At 21.8% G+C, this 5,423-nt stretch overlaps 1 long non-coding RNA gene across 1 annotated transcript; it reads right to left on the bottom strand.

Moving 5' to 3' along the window:
- Positions 1–3,997: 3,997 nt before the first annotated feature.
- LOC130472354 (uncharacterized) lies at positions 3,998–4,784 on the bottom strand. The gene is made up of 3 exons (XR_008932468.1): positions 4,647–4,784; positions 4,354–4,438; positions 3,998–4,154 (listed from the first exon to the last, which is right to left on the bottom strand). It is a non-coding gene; the product is annotated as an uncharacterized lncRNA (long non-coding RNA).
- Between the last annotated feature and the right edge of the window lie 639 nt (positions 4,785–5,423).

The raw sequence follows: 5,423 nt of genomic DNA, 5'->3' as shown, positions 1-5,423 counted from the left end.
TAATAAATAATAAATAATAAATAATAAATAATAAATAATAAATAATAAATAATAATAATAAATAATAAATAATAATAATAAATAATAAATAATAAATAATAAATAATAATAATAAATAATAAATAATAAATAATAAATAATAAATAATAAATAATAAATAATAAATAATAAATAATAAATAATAAATAATAAATAATAAATAATAAATAATAAATAATAAATAATAAATAATAAATAATAAATAAATAATAAATAATAAATAATAAATAATAAATAATAAATAATAAATAATAATATAAATAATAAATAATAAATAATAAATAATAAATAATAATAATAAATAATAAATAATAAATAATAATAATAAATAATAAATAATAAATAATAAATAATAAATAATAAATAATAAATAATAAATAATAAATAATAAATAATAAATAATAAATAATAAATAATAATAATAAATAATAAATAATAAATAATAAATATAAATAATAAATAATAATAATAAATAATAAATAATAAATAATAAATAATAAATAATAAATAATAAATAATAAATAATAAATAATAAATAATAAATAATAAATAATAAATAATAAATAATAATAATAAATAATAAATAATAAATAATAAATAATAAATAATAAATAATAAATAATAATAATAAATATAAATAATAAATAATAAATAATAAATAATAATAATAAATAATAAATAATAAATAATAAATAATAAATAATAAATAATAAATAATAAATAATAATAATAAATAATAAATAATAAATAATAAATAATAAATAATAAATAATAATAATAATAATAATAAATAATAAATAATAAATAATAAATAATAATAATAAATAATAAATAATAAATAATAAATAATAAATAATAAATAATAATAATAAATAATAATAATAAATAATAAATAATAAATAATAATAATAAATAATAAATAATAAATAATAAATAATAAATAATAAATAATAAATAATAAATAATAAATAATAAATAATAAATAATAAATAATAAATAATAAATAATAAATATAAATAATAATAATAAATAATAAATAATAAATAATAAATAATAAATAATAAATAATAAATAATAAATAATAAATAATAAATAATAAATAATAAATAATAATAAATAATAATAATAAATAATAAATAACAAAAAATAATAAATAATAAATAATAAATAATAAATAATAATATAATTAATAATTAATGATTAATAAAAATAATAAATATAATGTTAATATTTATAAAAATACTCATAATAATAAATAATAACTACAATAATCATAATTATTTATTAATAACAATAATTACATATAATATTAATATAATAATAGTAATATTTAAGTAATAATAACGATAATAATAATTATTATATATATAAGTAATAAATGTCAATTTTAATTGCAATATCAAGAATAAAAATAATTACAAAGAAAGATGAATCCGTTCTTTTGTACTGAACTGAATTGAACTGAATGAAGCTGAACTGAACTAAACTGAACTGAACTGAACTGAACTGAGCTGAATTGAACTGAACTGAACTGAACTTAATGGAGCTGAACTGAACTGAACTGAGCTGAATTGAACTGAACTGAACTGAACTTAGTGGAGCTGAACTGAACTGAACTGAAATGAACTTAATGGAGTTGAACTGAACTGAATGGAACTGCAAAAAAGTCCAAAAGAATAGGGCCTAACTATTGAAGTGATTTTGATAAAATAGGTAGGCCAAACTAATTTGCTTGGGGGAAATCTGTCCATTTGGAACACAAATTTTAATTGAAATAAAGTTTAAATTAAATGGTTAATTAAAAATGATCTCAATTTAATACTTCATCCGTCTCTTTTATTCTTTACGTTTTATTTTTTGGATGCCCTAAAGTGTTCTTTACATTTCCTTTTATATTAATACATAAATGCCTTAATATTCTATTAAAATTTGTGTCCAATGATTATTTTAACCAATTAAATTCATTGAGTCATTTAATCTCTCACATTTTTTCATTGGGACGTTAAATCTTTCCCATTTTTCCAATATCAGAATTTTGATAAAAGTGAAAACATTATAAATAAACGTAATTTGCCTTGTTTAAACAAAAAAAATAGAGGAATCTCAATGCACATTAATTAGTCGTTAAAACGTGTGCAAAAAATCAAACATAAAGAACAAAAAGAGACGCGCGGATCATGGAGGGAGTAGCAAACTAGTTTGGTAAATTAGTTTTTCATTGGGATTTATAACATATCTATAACAACAAGATTTCTCGATCTCTAGCTTAAATATTAGTATAGGTGGTGATTAATAATTTTTCACGAGTAATAATTTTACAAACTATGCACAAATTATTTTAATTCACGAGTAATAATGAAAAATATTAGTATAGGTACTATAAAATTATTAATCAATCTCTAGGTATAGCTTTGTAAACCGTACATCGCACGAGTCTTATTAGTCTTAAAGAATTATGTATCTATCCAAGCCCTAGAATAATCAAATCTATACCTAGTATATGACTCGTGCGATGCACGGTTTACAAATCTTAACTTTAAGTGCGAAGTTAAATTTGTTTAGAAAAAACAAATTGTGGATTTTTCATTCTCATTTGCACCCGTCGCCCATAATTTCATGTTAGGTATAAAAATCAATTAACATCATATACTATCTTATTTTTGCATAAATGCACGATTTTTATACTCGTGAATGTATGATTTTTATCAAGAAATTATGGCAATACATATGCACGATTTTTATACTCGTGAATGTATCTATAACGTGAGAATTAAAATAATTAATTCTTTCTATACCTATACTAAAAGAGAAGTACCTCTCTCCTCCTATGTCCACATGTCGCTATCAGAATTATTCTCACGTTTAAAAGAAAATCAATATGATTTAATTTTATTAGTTGTGTTTAATTATATGATATATTTTTGGATTCTTCTTAATTTAACTAGTCTTTTGGCCCGTGCTTTGCACGAGCTTCACTTGGGGTAAGCAGTTTACAACATAAAACATAACTATTATTTTTATAAATTTTCTTTTGTATGAGTGGATGTAATGTTCCAAAAAAAATGTATGTAATATTTATTAGACAATACTTTGTGCAAGAACGTTAAAAAAACAAAACATAGTTTTTTATTAGCTACCCACTAAATCAGTCGAACAAACGCCTAATAATAGGCAAATCCTGTGGATGAAGTATCACAAAAGGTACCTCAAAAATAATTAAGGGGCTTAACCCTGTGACCTCCAAGTCACAAGGTGAGTTATCCACCAACTTGTATTGTTTATTCAATATAACTATAGAAGTAGGTATTAATAGTGTGTGTCATTCCATAACAATATTTTTTAGACTCAGTTATCAAAGACTCGCTCGATCTCATAGTCCTTGTTGCTTTTGGTACATTTGTTTACAGGATTTGAGCTTTTGATCATATTGCATATAGCCATATAATCTTGCAGACTACAAAATTATTACCTTTGTTCTTTGTATGAGTACTCCTGCTTAGATGAAGGTGAGGTCGGAGATACTTGTAAGATGAGGTCGGAGATACTTGTAAGGGCAATTGATTTTTAACCTGGTAAAAGGTAATGCCATAGGAATTTTTTCTTAAAATTGTATTTGTCTTGTTGATTATTTTTCCTTTTGTAAATACTTTCTTTCCCCTGTAGTAGTTAATATTTTTTTGAAAAATGTGTCATTATATTCCGAATATAGACTGAATTATGAAAGATGTTAAGAACTTTAGTAAAAGGATATGTTTATCTAACTATTAAATTATGGTCTTTGAATTCAATGTATGCCACTGACTTGTTTTTATCACAAGAAACTTTAAAGAGCGAAAATTGTATAATATTTTCAGCAAGCTAAATTACCGTGAACCTAAATTCTCATAAGAAAAGTAAAACTTTTAAACAAGTCTTACTACATATATAATTTACACAATATTGAAATTATTATTAATTCCCATAAATTTACACAAAAATTTGCTCATAAGAAATTTATAACTTGGTAAAAACATAAAACAATAAAAAGTATAACATAATCAAGGAAAATAGTAAAAATATATGCCATCCTTGAATGGGAAAAAAATGATTACTCTGTTAAAGCTGAACTTATTACCCTGTAAAAATTACACAACAAATAGAACACAAATTACCAAATTTTAAAGGATGTAACGCAGTAAGAAGAAATTTTTTGAAGAATGTTTGGCAATTTTGCCCGATTTTTAGCAAAATGGATGCAGTAATCAAATGATTGAAGATTGAACCATTTAAATGACCAAATAAAAAAAAATTACAGTGAACGAATTAGGGAAATACCTTGGTTATAATGAGTTCAAGAACCGAAAAAAGTTACAGAGTAATTCTTAACCATCTTGAGTATACACGAATTATTGGATAATACCTGAGGCCAAAACAACCAAAAAACAGATTGAAGTTATGCTTACATGTGATGTAGATGGGATAATTATAAGCAAACCAAAATGAATATATAACTATGTAAATCGTCTTAAAGTATAAAATTAAAAGAGGATGAAGATCATATAATAGACAACGTAATTGAAAAGAAAATGGATGTTTGGATGTGGTCTGATAAATACCGAGCACTTAACTGCAAATATCCATTAAAACCTGATGTCGTTTCAATTATGTATTAAATGGCTCATTGGTTGTTTTTTTAAAACATGTTGCCGTTTCAATTCATATTGAAGAAAGATGAAAATGTGGAATCATTAAAGTTGTAACATTGAAGTTTTTTTCTTTTCATATTTCTGTAACATTGAAGTTATGCATTCAATATTAAAGGAAGATGAAAAGGTGGAAGCATTGAACAATGTGGTGATTGTACATGCACGTGGCTTAGTGAAAAGGATTGGAATAAGGTAATGACACATGGCAAAGTAAAATGCATGATGATTATGTGTCTGCCATGTGTCTTCAAAATAACGTAGCTTACATGTCCTTATATTGGAGTTGGTTTTCTTTTTTAAATACTAGGTATTGATTAGCGCGTATATTATCTTCTAAAATATTACATAAGTTTTCAAAGTTGACAAATTTAAAAGATTTGATAACGTTTACTCCGTAGTATATTAATGTTTGGTAATTTATGGTAAATCTTTCTTTTACTTTCCATTACTCTATCTAACCTTACAAATTTATCATAGTAATTATGAAAAGGTTGACTAAGATTTTATTCTTCATTGGAATCGTAAATCGAGAGAAGATCTCAATCAATCTTTTTGAAATTACTGTAGAAGGAATCAAATATTTGATTTACCATATTTTGACAAATTAACCAAGTTTGCATCTCACGGTTTTATGACCACGACAAATATTATACGAAACATACATATCATGCAAATCATTCCAATAAAATTACGTGTTCT

This window comes from Spinacia oleracea, chromosome 4 (genome assembly GCF_020520425.1).
Source record: "Spinacia oleracea cultivar Varoflay chromosome 4, BTI_SOV_V1, whole genome shotgun sequence".
NCBI classification, from domain to species: domain Eukaryota; kingdom Viridiplantae; phylum Streptophyta; class Magnoliopsida; order Caryophyllales; family Amaranthaceae; genus Spinacia; species Spinacia oleracea.
The sequence above is the reverse complement of the archived record's forward strand: the minus strand, read 5'-3'. Positions and strand labels throughout refer to the sequence as shown.